This window comes from Coregonus clupeaformis, chromosome 33, assembly GCF_020615455.1.
Source record: "Coregonus clupeaformis isolate EN_2021a chromosome 33, ASM2061545v1, whole genome shotgun sequence".
NCBI classification, from domain to species: domain Eukaryota; kingdom Metazoa; phylum Chordata; class Actinopteri; order Salmoniformes; family Salmonidae; genus Coregonus; species Coregonus clupeaformis.
Genome location: NC_059224.1, coordinates 29,584,377 through 29,597,938, shown reverse-complemented (window position 1 = coordinate 29,597,938; position 13,562 = coordinate 29,584,377). Strand labels below are relative to the sequence as shown.

Genomic DNA, 13,562 nt, shown 5'->3' with positions numbered 1-13,562 from the left:
AGTAGGGCCCATGTCAGCAGTTGTTGGGCCACTTGTAAGGACCGTACAGACCTTGTTACCCCTTGATGGTTGATGTGGAACACTGTCGATGTATTGTCTGATCGTATCAGGACATGTTTGTGTTTGAGAACCGGCAGAAAGTGATTCAGGGCTAGGTAAACTGTCTACCACAAAACACAGTAAAGGTAGAGAGCTATTATAATCTGTCGGGAGTTAATTTTGGGTGAGCTATGACCACAGGGCTGGAGCAGGAGATATCATGTTTAAACGTAGGCTTATTTATGCGAAACACACACGATTGGCCGTCGTTTTGTATGCCAAACTGACAACACACAGTGGCAGCTAGGTTGAGTTGGTAAACTAGCTAACTAGCTAGCTTGTAGCATGCTAGTAATACCAGGGGAGAGGGATGCCTAGGGGAGGCAATTCAAATCTCATGTCTTATAGCTGGTAGGCTAACAACCTTCCAAGATGCGTTTATCTAGGGAAGTGACCCAGTGGCCTCGATAACGAGCACAGCAGTGGAGGATATCTTAACAAGGTTAGCACCAGAGTACATTGGCCAACACACACACACACACACATTAGCTGGTGGGCTAAGTCAGCACAAGACAAGGAAGACCGATATCCTCTGATAAAAGGGATAGGTAGGGGAGAGCTGTCACACAGCCTTGGAGGGCGAATTTCGCGCTCTGACCCACAGGGCACAGGCTGTTGGTGGCAGACTGACAGTACACACAACTAACACAGAGTTTAGCTTACCCTACTGGGACCGGGGAAGATGCAATCCGAGAAACGGTAGTAGCGTCGCAGTCAACAAGAAGAAATAAGAGACAGTGCATGGTCTGACGTACGGTTTTATCAAATACTTTTTTTGAGTATTGGTAAAATATAATTGAGTTTATTCACTATAGCTAACCGATTACTGTTCTCTTAATACATGTTATAATTTCACATGGGCAAGAAGAGAGAAATAGTAGCTAGCTCAATATATACAGTATATTTTATATTTCTCCGCAAAATGGCGATTAGCTTATTAACGTTAGCTAGCTACTGTAGATCAATAAATCAGATTCTGCACGTGCCAGAAAAATAGCAAACAGTAGCTAGCTAGTTTAGCTAGCTAATCATTCAGGACCGCACATCTGAGAGAGCACAGGAGGTATTTGTTTACTCGAAGAGCTAGAAACAGCTAGAACACGGATGAGCACAGACAAACAGCGTTTGCATGAATTAATGTACTCTTTACAGTACTGCATTGTTACACCTCAAAAGTGCTAAAACCAGGTGTTCGAACCGAAATTATTTTACAATCGTTTTTTTTTTTCAGGCAGACATTGGAATTAGTTTCTGAGTGACAGTGAAGACATAGCAGGGTTCCCCCAACTCTCGGGCCGAATTTGGCCCATGGGTGTTTTTGTGTGTGTTTTTTTTTTTACATAAAAGACTGGTAAAACACCAGGAAGTCAGCTCCAAGTGATTTTTATTCAAGAAATCTGTTCAAGTATTACCATGCGTAGTAGAGATACGTGATCGTATACAAATGTAAGCAAGGTTTGAATGATTAAATTTTAGTCAAACATTATATCTATTCGGGCTTCTTGCAGTCAATTTGCAGTCTACAAATTATTTGTAATTATATTCCGGCCCCCCAACCATCCGCTCAAGAAAGAATCGCCACGCAGCTGAATCTAGTTGAAGATCCCTGGGATAAAGGGAATGTATGACTCCCCTTTTCTCTGTTTGTTTTTGTTCTCTTCACCAGGATAGTGAGACGGGGGGAAGTCCAGGCACACAAAAAAATGACTATCCGGTGAAACACTTACGTTTTCACTTTGCTGTGGTTTTTGGTTCGTTAACTTCACAATTAATTTTTCTAAGCTGCGCTCGCATTCTACACATGGTGTATTTCTTCATAATTTTTTCGATGAGGGGATAGGCATGCTCGACATGGTCTTCCAGGATGCAATCAAAGGCACTAGATCTAAGCAAGAGGACTCTTACTCCTGACACAATGATCGTTTTTGCCCAGAGACTGCTAAGGTTTTTGTCAATTATGTCCTCCATCTTTGTTACCATCACCATCAGCAGTTGAAATGGCTCCATCAGCCTAGCGTCCTCAGTGTATGGGTAATTTTCCAGTACGTATATGATGAAATGTTGAGATGGAATAACATAATCATTATTGGCTTAAGGGAAACCTGTAACCACACCTTTTTGTATAGGAGAAGTGCAAAACAGAATAGGCATGATTGACACTTTGTAATCAAGATGCATGCCTGGATAGTAACGACAATCAGCACACCCTGTAATGTAATCTTTAAGTAATGAACTCATATTATTTTTTATGAAACTGTTAGTATCACGCCACCAATATAATTGTGTCAAGAGTCGAAGGGGAGGGGAAACCCCACCTAGAGAGAAGCAACTTGACTTTGGAAACAATAGTGGCGTGAACTTAAAAGACGTTAGTCATTTACATAAAGAGGAGTGACTATGTATGTGTTAGGCCTACTGCTGCTAGGTAGCTCTCTCTCTGCTCTCCCCCTCCCCTCTGTCTGTCCTTGATTGCAGGAGTGAAGTCTGGTGTGCGGGAGTCAGGGTTCCAGCTGCAGCTCATTCACCATAATCACCTCAGCCTTAAAGACCCGGTCAAACTTGCCACTCATCGTCAGATCATAGTCAAGACGACCATGTTAGTTTCGCTGTTGACTCAACCTGCTTGTTTTCGCCCTTTGTGTTTTTGGCCTGTTCGAGTTACTTTTCTCCTGTGCCACAGATTATTGGAACCTGACTCCTGCCTCCGCTTCACTCCTGCCACCACCATCCTGCTTTCCACTACCGGACCTCCCTTTTGGACTCACCACGGACACTAGGACATTACGGTACCACACCTGCTCTGAACCTGGATCTGTTACCCTCCCTGTAAACCTGGACTTGCTCTTCCCCTATTATTGGAAACCTGGACAAATTGAACTTTGTAAATAAACCTGTTAAACCTTCTCTGGCTCGGTGTAGTTGTCTGCATTTGGGTTCAAATCCAGTTAAATCATGACAGTATGTTGTGTAAGAATGAAACCATATAAAAGGAGAACTCAGAGTCAGAATGGGAAGTTGCTCCATGGACCAGCTCGGCTTGTTACTTTGTAATAAAGTCTATACTGAATTCACAAGCTCCGGTGTCTGATAGATATCTTTGAAAAGTATTTCCACAACAAGTGTAGCGCTTCCTTTTGATAAAGGTTGTTGGATCAGAAGATCTTTTAGCATAGTTATGCTCAGAACCGATGTGGACCAGCAGCCTCTCGCTTGCCTTGCAGTCATGGAGGATTGTCTCTTCTGCACCTCATGTGCAAGCCATCCGCTTATATAGCTCAGGATCTCATCCTTCAAACAATCACCATCTGCATCCCCTTCGGAAGTGTTGATCTGTGTATTGGGGAAATAATATTTGTGAGTAATACAAACACCTCTTTTTAAAGTTGTTTGTGTCATATTGAAGTTGTTTACTGTTGTAATTGCTGTAAGGTCACTGTCTGTAGCAGTGGGAAGATGCAACTGGCGATGATCGGTGGAGGATTCTCTAAGCTCGCCTGCATCATCGGGACTAGGGCCGGAAGCTAGAGGGGTAGGAGAAGTGGTGTCTTTGCCGTGGAGTAGTAGGTTGTCATCTGGATCGGTCTGGCAGTTTGTGTTACTTGCACAGGTGAGGATGTTTGCAATTGAAGCACTTTTAAGTGCAGCAGAAAACTATTTGGCAGAGGGGATGAATCTGCGCCCATCTTTCCCACTAATAACTGAGAACAGATTCTAGAAAAAAATACAACGGAAACATTCGGATAAACGTTTGAAATACCCTCTGATCTTTCATCTCCTTATCTCCTTTAATGTTGTCATCTGAAGGAGAATATAGGAGAGGAAGGCAGAAGAGGAAGGCCCAAGAAAACATGGCAGAGAACATTGGAGACTGAGCACCAACAACAACTAGCCCAATGGGTGAATGATTCAATGTAGAGGGCCGAAAGTCCCAACAGAGATCATTGCGGCGCAGTCAGCATCTTTCATGCTGCGGGTCGGAGCGAGCGGTCAGACAGACTACCTTGGGATGAACATTTGTTTGTTGTCCCAAAGATTATTTGGAAACGGTCGTCCTCTGTAGCTCAGCTGGTAGCTTGTAACGCCAAGGTAGTGGGTTCGATCCCCGGGACCACCCATACACAAAAATGTATGCACGCATGACTGTAAGTCGCTTTGGATAAAAGCGTCTGCTAAATGGCATATTATTATTATTATTATTTCTGCTTTGTATGCGTTAGCCTACATTGTATTGGACTGCGGTTGGGTTTGGGACCTCTAATTCAATGTAAGACTCATGATTACCCTACATAAACAAACATGCTATTACATTACAATTTACAATTGACCTCTAAGCTGTCCTGATTAAGTTTGACTGTGCACAGACATTTTAAAGCATTTTCCTCTGCTTCATTCATTCTTTTTAGGACACTCCATAGGGTTAGTTTGAAGCCTCGCTGGCATGGTGGAGTAGTTCCGGACCTAAAAAGAAATGGATGAATATTTTTTATGATCCTGTTTTGGATGTATTATACTGTGTCAAATACACAGGAGGTTGGTGGCACCTTAATTGGGGAGGACGGGCTCGTGGTAATGGTTGGCGCGAAATAGGTGGAATGGTATCAAATACATTAAACACATGGTTTCCATGTGTTTGATGCCATTCCATTTGCGCCGTTCCAGCCATTATTATGAGCCGTCCTCCCCTCAGCAGCCTCCATTGCTCAAATAGTGTGTCTAGTGGTCAGAATGGGAGTCCAAATAGTCCTGCATTACAGGAGTAATATAATCTTGGTTTCTGCAAAGCGTGTCAGTCTGTCACACCCTGGCTCGGGGACTCAATATGTTGAGCCAGGGTGTGTTCATTCTATGTTTTCTGTTTCTCTGGTGGGTGTTCTAGGTTGTCAATTTTCTATGTTTGCCGGTGTGACTCCCAATCAGAGGCAAACGAGTGTCAGCTGTCGGCTGTTTGTCTCTGATTGGGAGCCATATTTAATCTGTCTGTTTTTCTTTCGGGTTGTGGGATTTTGTTCGTGTGGTTTCGTGTTGTACCATAGACGTCACGCATTCGTTGTTTATTGTTTTGTATTTTTGAGTGTTGTGCTTTACTAATTAAAGTAAATATGTTCGCTCGCAACGCTGCGCCTTGGTCTCCCTCATTAGACGATCGTGACAGAAAATCCCACCAAGACCAGACCAAGCAGCGTGTCCAGGAGCCATCGCTAATAGATCTCCGTGGCAGCTTCGACTGGGTCAAGCCCATTGAGGAGCTGAGTGAAGAGGGTTGGAGACAGAGGAGCGAGAGGTGGGAGAGAATGTTGGAGGCCTGGTCCACGGGGAGGAGAGACCCCCAGGGGGGGGCTCACGACGTCGGGGCAGCAGGAGGCCGCTATGGAGCGGTCCAGCGGGGTTGCAGAGGAGGCCGCCAGGTTACGGGGGCCACTGGTAGAAGAGGGGATGGAAGGTGTAGAGGCACGGCGAGAGGTACTGGCGTGTGTTGCCAGTCCGGTCCGGCCCGTTCCAGATCCCGGTGTAGAGCCAGTGGTGTGTGTCCCCAGTACGGTCCGGTCTATTCCTGCTCCCCGCACCAAACCTACGGTGTGCATCGACAGCCCAGCCCGGCCCGTTCCTGCGCTCCGCACCGAGTCTGTGGTGCGCGTCGCCAGCCCAGTCCGGCCCATCCAAGCTTCTCGCATAAAGCCTACGGTGTGCGTCGCCAGCCCAGCCCGGCCTGTTCCTGCTCCACGCACAAAGCCTACGGTGTGCGTCGCCAGCCCAGCCCGGCCTGTTCCTGCTCCACGCACAAAGCCTACGGTGTGCGTCGCCAGCCCAGCCCGGCCTGTCCCTGCTCCACGCACAAAGCCTACGGGGTGCGTCGCCAGCCCAGCCCGGCCTGTCCCTGCTCCACGCACAAAGCCTACGGTGTGCGTCGCCAGCCCGACCCGGCCTGTTCCTGCCACTCGCACCAAGCCAGGAGTGCGAGTCGCCAGCCTGGTCCAGCCTGTTCCTGCCACTCGCACCAAGCCAGGGGTGCGAGTCGCCAGCCTGGTCCAACCCGTTCCTGCCACTCGCACCAAGCCAGGGGTGCGAGTCGTCAGCCTGGTTCAGCCCGTTCCTGCTACTCGCACCAAGCCAGGGTACGAGTGCGTCAGCCTGGTCCAGCCCGTTCCTGCTACTCGCACCAAGCCAGGGATGCGAGTCGTCAGCCCTGTCCGGCTCGTTCCTGCTCTCCGCACCAAGTCTGTGGTGCGCGTCGCCAGCCCATTCCGGTCCATTCCTGCTCCACGCACCAAGCCAGGGGTGTGTATCGTCAGCCCGGTCCGGTCCGTTCCTGTTCCACGCACCAGGCCAGGGGCGCGTGTCGTCAGTCCGGCTCCGGCCAGCGGGGCTAGACAGGACCAGGGGGTACTTTGGGGGTTGGAGAGGAAGTGGGGATCTAGCCCAGAGCCGGAGCCGCCGCCGAGGAATGCCCACCCAGCCCTCCCCTGTTTTTGCTCGTATTTAGGCGCGGTCGCAGTCCGCGCCTTTAGGGGGGGTACTGTCACACCCTGGCTCGGGGACTCAATATGTTGAGCCAGGGTGTGTTCATTCTATGTTTTCTGTTTCTCTGGTGGGTGTTCTAGGTTGTCAATTTTCTATGTTTGCCGGTGTGACTCCCAATCAGAGGCAAACGAGTGTCAGCTGTCGGCTGTTTGTCTCTGATTGGGAGCCATATTTAATCTGTCTGTTTTTCTTTCGGGTTGTGGGATTTTGTTCGTGTGGTTTCGTGTTGTACCATAGACGTCACGCATTCGTTGTTTATTGTTTTGTATTTTTGAGTGTTGTGCTTTACTAATTAAAGTAAATATGTTCGCTCGCAACGCTGCGCCTTGGTCTCCCTCATTAGACGATCGTGACACAGTCAGTGGGTCCTAGTCTAGTTTGAGGTGGAAGAAGCATGGCATATTTAATGTATTCGTTTAAATCAATTTACCAACATTTCCATGTGTCAATCCATCGTATTGCTTCCAGAACGAAATCCAGCTTTAAGCTGTTCTCTTGTCTGAGAGCCCTCCTTCATGGATTTCTATCCCAGCAAGATCTAGAAGGAAAAAGCGTGTGTTAGTTTGATAGTGATTTCTATGTGCAAGGTTTTCAACTGTGTAATACACCCTATACTGATTGCATTTACATTTGTTTGAACATACATTGAGTTCAGAACGTCAAACAACTTTCAGGAAATGGGCTGTGCATTCCACCTCCTTAGGCAGTTTGCCTAGCTGCATCATAGTTTGCATTCCTTGAGTAAGTAATGCATTCGTTGGTCCTCTGTAGCTCAGCTGGTAGAGCACGGCGCTTGTAACGCCAAGGTAGTGGGTTCGATCCCCGGGACCACCCATACACAAAAATGTATGCACGCATGACTGTAAGTCGCTTTGGATAAAAGCGTCTGCTAAATGGCATATTAATAAAATTAATTACTACATTATGTTTTCTGATGTTCCATCTTTTCATACCAACATTTATTAATACTTGCATAATTATGTGGTAGTACAGTATTTTCAAGCAATAACAGGTTAGTGTAGTGTCTTGAATGTATAAAGTGTATGAATTTGTAAATGATATTTGCAGATTTTTATGTTAATGTTCTTCTTTACCTGCAGAGACAGTGTGGCTAAACACCTGTGTTGCCAGCTTCACTCGCATGTTCGTGAAGGGTGGCAGATTTAATGTGTTTGTCTGTCAGCTTTTGTGCCATCCTGATTGGGTGTCTTTTGTCCATCTTGTAAAACGACACCAGATGGTCCCAAAGGATTTCATAATCTCCGATCTGGTGAGTTAAAAGGAATGACATTAGTACATTTTTATTGTTAAAAGTTTATATTTTCCATTCAATTGTAATTAAAACATCTTTGAATCTACCTTCATCCCATGATGCATGAAGTTGTTCCGCACTGATTTTATCGTCTTCAACTGTGATGCAGTGTGGCCCGTCAGTGTGATCCTCAGCATTTAGACTTGCTCCAAGGAATTTCATGGACTTCATATTAAAGGGTGACTGGTCACATCCCAACTTGATGACCTGTTGCATTTAAAGTAATTACTGTAAATTTCCAAATATATAGTAGTGATGAAACTGGACTATTGTATATTGACATTGTTACTTACAGTCAGTCCTATGCTTTGTAGTCTCTTTATTGCCTCAGCCACAATGTCAGCAGTCTCTTAGGCTGGCGTTGCCGATTTAGCCAGGAAATAGCCAAATGCCTGCGTGGGAGACATAAACAAGGCAGGGGTAAGTAAATTAAGTGTCTTATTGGGGAATGGAATTTTAGGAAAACTAAACAGTAGTCATGTAGTTGTCTGATAGCTCAGTCACATAATTACCTGTTTACATTTAAATGTGACACTCCTAACCATGAAAACCATTGCCTGATTCGAAACATTGCCCTTGATGGTTAAGCCGTTGATAGCATCCCTTTCGTTGATAGCATCCCATATGTTTTTTATTGCTATTTCATCATTTCTTTTGGTTGTGGTCATATTTCTGACCAGGAGTTCCATCTTCTCGATGACAGGAGGTAGTGACTCCATGGCCTCCAACATTGGATCTTGTTTTGTTCTACAAATTATAAAGAGGATAGATGCATGATGAAATCACCATATAATTGTATAATCAATCCTAATGTTGTCTATTAGAAGTCAAAATGTGTGTTATTCCAATCTATAAGATGACGATGTACTTGGTTTTGATGGCTTTTAGTCTTGCCTGCTTTGCATTTGCCTGTTGTTTTTTTGTGATTTTGACAGCTTATCTTCCAGGAACTGTATTCTGTATTCTGTCACCTGAGCCTCTTCCTGTGATTAACTTTGTGATATTTTTGTTTCAATGTGTGTGCAACTAATCACTGTGGGTGTATTAATATTATACTATAGACCTCCCTCAATTGGATGATGGCCTCCTCCTGCATGACACCTGTGCTACATGCTGCTTCCTTTGACACCTGAACTTCCTGTATTCTCGTGAGGACGCTTCCTTCTGCCACCTCTGTCACCTGAGCCTCCTCCTGTATGCTTGTGATGATGCCTCCTGCCACCTCTGTCACCTGACAGACCACCGGCAGACCACCTGAACTAAATTCAGCATCTGCTGCTTCCTCTGTTGGAGCTGGGTCTACAATCTCCTTAACTCTCTTGTTCTCTCTGTCTTTCTCACCTAAAACTCCAACATCTGCTTCCCTGTCCGCTCCTTCAAAAATAGACAAGTCAAGACTTTAAACCTGCGGTATTGATATAAAACAATAACGATGCATCTTTAATTGCTACGAACTTTGTAGTTGGCTTACTTCTTTTTCTACTACGCTGTGCATCTGTTGCAGATTGAGGGGGTGTATTCCTGCAATTTATTCTGGTAGGTACTGCCTCAGAGGACAGTGTCTTCCGGGAACCCTGTTGAAAGAGACATTTTTACCAGAAAAGTATCATATTACTGACATTTATTTTTATTGACAAAGATAGTAGCTGTACCTTAATCAGAATAAAACACTCTTCAAAGTGCTCCTCGCACATAGCATAACCCCCTTTCTTCAGGTCCTCGAAGGACTTCTGCAGACTGATGTCCCTACGCCTGATGTTTCTCAGCCATATCTTCCTCCTGAGTAATTGCAAAAGTGTGTAATGTTTGATCTCACATGTTTTGAATTCACATAAAATTGTGTAATTACAGGCTTTGTTTTCCATTTTATGGAAACATGACTTACTCTCTCTCTCGCTCTCTCTCTCTCTTCTCTCTCTCAAGCCCTGCAAGATCAGCTTCTACCCTTTCCAGGAGCAGAAGAGGCCTCTGCAGTTTCTGGGAATCTACATCACCAGTTGTTTTTTAACCTCTTCTCTGGGACCCCCAGCCATTGTGTATATAGGCCAGTGTTTAGTTTAAAGTTTATGGTTGTATTCTCAATCCTTGTTCTCTTATTCCTCTACACACGACATAGAAGTTTTAAGAAGTCCTTTAGATGCTCGTGAGCCTGAGGACACCTTCTTCTGCCACCTGAACATCCCGCAGACCACCTGAACTACATTTGGCATCATCTGCTGGAGTTGGGTCTATGCTGATGGTCTCCTGTTCTCTTTCTCACCTCTACTCTAGTTTCTGATGGATGTTGGTCTATGCTTAAGGTCTCCTGTTTTATAGTTCATTTAGTAGTGAAATGGTTGTTATAACATATTGTAGTTTGTAGATAATAGTTGATGGTTATGTCCTCTATCCCTGTTATTCACCCTGATTGATTGTTTTTAATAGTACTCTACAGTTCATTTAAACAGCAGCCATGTCATTTTTCTCTCTGTATGTGTAAGAGGAGTGTGACGTAGACTCTAGAAGTCAGCAGAAAGGCAGCCTTTCTTGCAACTCATGTGACCAGTACCCAAATGAGGACCTTATATTCTTACTGATCATGTCCTGCTATAGTTAATAGTGTATATGGACCCCATCCCTGTAGTCTGCAGTCCTTTGGGGTCTACGTCACACTCCTTCTCTTCAATCAAAATTGACACATTCCTCTCTGTGAGATACCACCAAAACAACCATTGCCTGATTAGCAATACCCCCAATAACTGAGAACATATTATAGAAAAAAGACCCACACTTTATCCTATGAAACATTTTCAGTTGCTGCCCTCTTAAACCTGATTGGGGGGGGGGTGTACCCCGGGGGCCAGAGGACCGGAAACCACCGGACTGAGGAGAGACATATGAAAAGTGGGTGAGACACGGTAGTGAGGGGGAAGGTGGTACGATACCTCATTTATCCGCCAGAGGACCTTAAACGGCCCCACAAACTGGGGGCTCAGTTTATTGCAGGGCAGGCGTAGAGGGAGGTATTTAGTGGACAGCCAGACACGATCACCAGGCTGGAATACGGGGGCGTCACTGCGGTGGCGGTCGGCTTGGTCCTTCTGCCAAAGAATTACCCTCTGGAGATGGACATGGGCGGCGTCCCAGACCTGTTCGGCCCTGCGGAACCAATCATCGACAGCGGGTGCATCGATCTGGCTGGGTGTCCAAGGGGCCAGGGCCGAATGGTACCCCAGGACGCACTGGAAGGGCGTGAGCCCCGTGGAGGAGTGAACGAGGGAGTTCTGGGCATATTCTGCCCAGGGAAGAAACCTCGCCCACTCACCCTGCCGGTCCTGACAGAGGCAACGAAGAAACCTCCCCAGCTCCTGATTCATGCGCTCCACCTGCCCATTCGACTGAGGCCTATACCCGGAAGTGAGGCTGGCCATGGCCCCGATCTTCTCCAGGAAAGCCTTCCACACTCGGGAGGTGAATTGGGGGCCACGGTCCGAGACAATGTCCTCCGGAAGTCCATAATGCCGGAAGACCTGTTGGAACAGGACCTCAGCGACCTGGAGAGCAGAAGGAAGACCAGTTAGTGGCAAAAAACTGCGTAGTTAGGAGAACCGATCCATGACCACCAGGACTGCGGTGAAGCCGTCAGAACGTGGGAGGTCGGTGACAAAGTCCATGGACAGGTGTGACCAAGGTCGCAGAGGCACTGGGAGAGGAACTAGTTTGCCTGCCGGGGCGTTCCGAGGTGTCTTAGTTTGGGCAAATATGGAACAGGAGTTGATATAGCGACATCAGTAGCCAAGGTGGGCCACCAGTATTTTTGTGAGAGAGAATGTAGGGTGCGCGTAATACCGGAGTGCCCTGCCATAAGGATGGTGTGTGCCCAGATCAGCAGGCGGTCACGGACCCTGGTGGGTACATACACGCGCCCCGGAGGGGCGTTGGCAGGTGCTGGGTCCTCCTGAGCCGCCAGGCGGATGTCTTCGTCCAAATCCCAAACGACAGGTGCCACGATGAGAGACGGAGGCAGGATAGGACCACCAAAATATAATATAATAATATAATATAATAATAATATAATAATAATAATATGCCATTTAGCAGACGCTTTTATCCAAAGCGACTTACAGTCATGTGTGCATAAATTTTTACGTATGGGTGGTCCCAGGGATCGAACCCACTACCATGGCGTTATAAGCGCCATACTCTACCAATTGAGCTACAGAGGACCACAGAGGACCTTCCTTCCTCCGGTATGGTGCATCCTGGAGAGTGCGTAGGCTTTCACATTCTGGGATCCTGGGCAGTAGGACAGAATAAACTGAAAGCGAGTAAGAAATTGGGCCTACCTGGCTTGACGAGAGTTCATCCGTTTCGCTGCCCATATGTGCTCCAAATTCCGGTAGTCTGTGAGAATCCGGAATGCATGGACTGCGCCCTCCAGCCAGTGTCTCCATTCCTCCAGAGCGAGGACCACCGCCAACAGCTCCCTGTCTCCAACTCTATAGTTCCTCTCTGCGAGGGTAAGCTTTTTCGAGAAAAAGGCACAGGGATACATTTTCTCTGGCTTACCTTGCCACTGGGAGAGGACCCCACCCACGCCCTCCTCAGATGCGTCCACCTCCAGGATGAAAGAACGAGCTGGATCTGGGTGTTTTAGGAGGGGCGCTGTGGTGAACCTCTCCTTCAGCCTCTTGAAGGCAGCGTCAGCCTCAAGGTTCCAGGCCAGCTTCTGAGGCCCACCCTTAAGGAGAGAGGTGAGCGGGGCGGCTATGGAGTTGAAGGACCTGATGAAACGCCGGTAGAAATTTGCAAAGCCCAGGAAGCTCTGTAGGCCCTTGATGGTGGTGGGGACTGGCTATGACCTGACGGCGTCCGTTTTCACTCTTTCCATGAACACCCCCTGAGGACTGATCCTGTATCCCAGGAAGGAGATGGCCTGTTGGTGGAATTCGCATTCCTCCCCCTTCACCAACAGGCTGTGTTCCCGGAGGCGGAGTAGGACCGCTCGGACGTCCCTGACGTGCTCCTCAAACGTAGCCGAGTAGATCAGGATATCGTCGATGTACATCACCACCTGTCTACTCAGCATGTCTCGGAACACGTCATTGACGAAGGACTGGAACACGGAAGGTGCGTTGGTGAGGCCGTAGGGCATGACGCAGTATTCATAGTGGCCTGAGGTAGTGCTGAATGCAGTCTTCCAGTCGTCTCCTTCCCGGATTCGGATCAGGCTGTAGGCACTCCTCAGGTCCAACTTGGCAAAGTACCGGGCCCCTCGCAGCTGTTCGAGGGAGGGGGTACCAGTACTTTGTGGGGACTGCGTTCAGCCCTCGGTAGTCAATGCACGGCCTCAGTCCTCCGTCTTTTTTGGCCACGAAGAAGAAGCTGGCGGAGGCAGGAGAGGTAGAGCATCTGATGAACCCCTGTTTCAGGGTCTCCGCCACATACTTCTCCATGGCCTCAGTCTCCGCTATGGAGAGGGAGTAAATGCGACTCTTCGGGGGGTGTTGTCCCTCCAGCAGGTCAATGGCGCAGTCCCAGGGCCTGTGAGGAGGGAGACACTTAGCCTTGGAGGCAGAGAAGATGTCGGAGAGATCTGCATACTCAAGTGGAATGTTGGGCTGGAGGGTGGACTCCGGACTCTCCACTGACG

The 13,562-nt window shown here is 47.4% G+C and overlaps 1 long non-coding RNA gene across 1 annotated transcript; it reads right to left on the bottom strand.

Annotated features, from left to right (window-relative positions):
* Positions 1-3,014: 3,014 nt before the first annotated feature.
* Positions 3,015-9,719, bottom strand: LOC121549364. Its single transcript, XR_005996805.2, has 8 exons — positions 9,583-9,719; positions 9,402-9,504; positions 8,443-8,677; positions 8,224-8,322; positions 7,978-8,137; positions 7,713-7,885; positions 7,049-7,156; positions 3,015-3,429 (listed from the first exon to the last, which is right to left on the bottom strand). It is a non-coding gene; the product is annotated as an uncharacterized LOC121549364 (long non-coding RNA).
* Between the last annotated feature and the right edge of the window lie 3,843 nt (positions 9,720-13,562).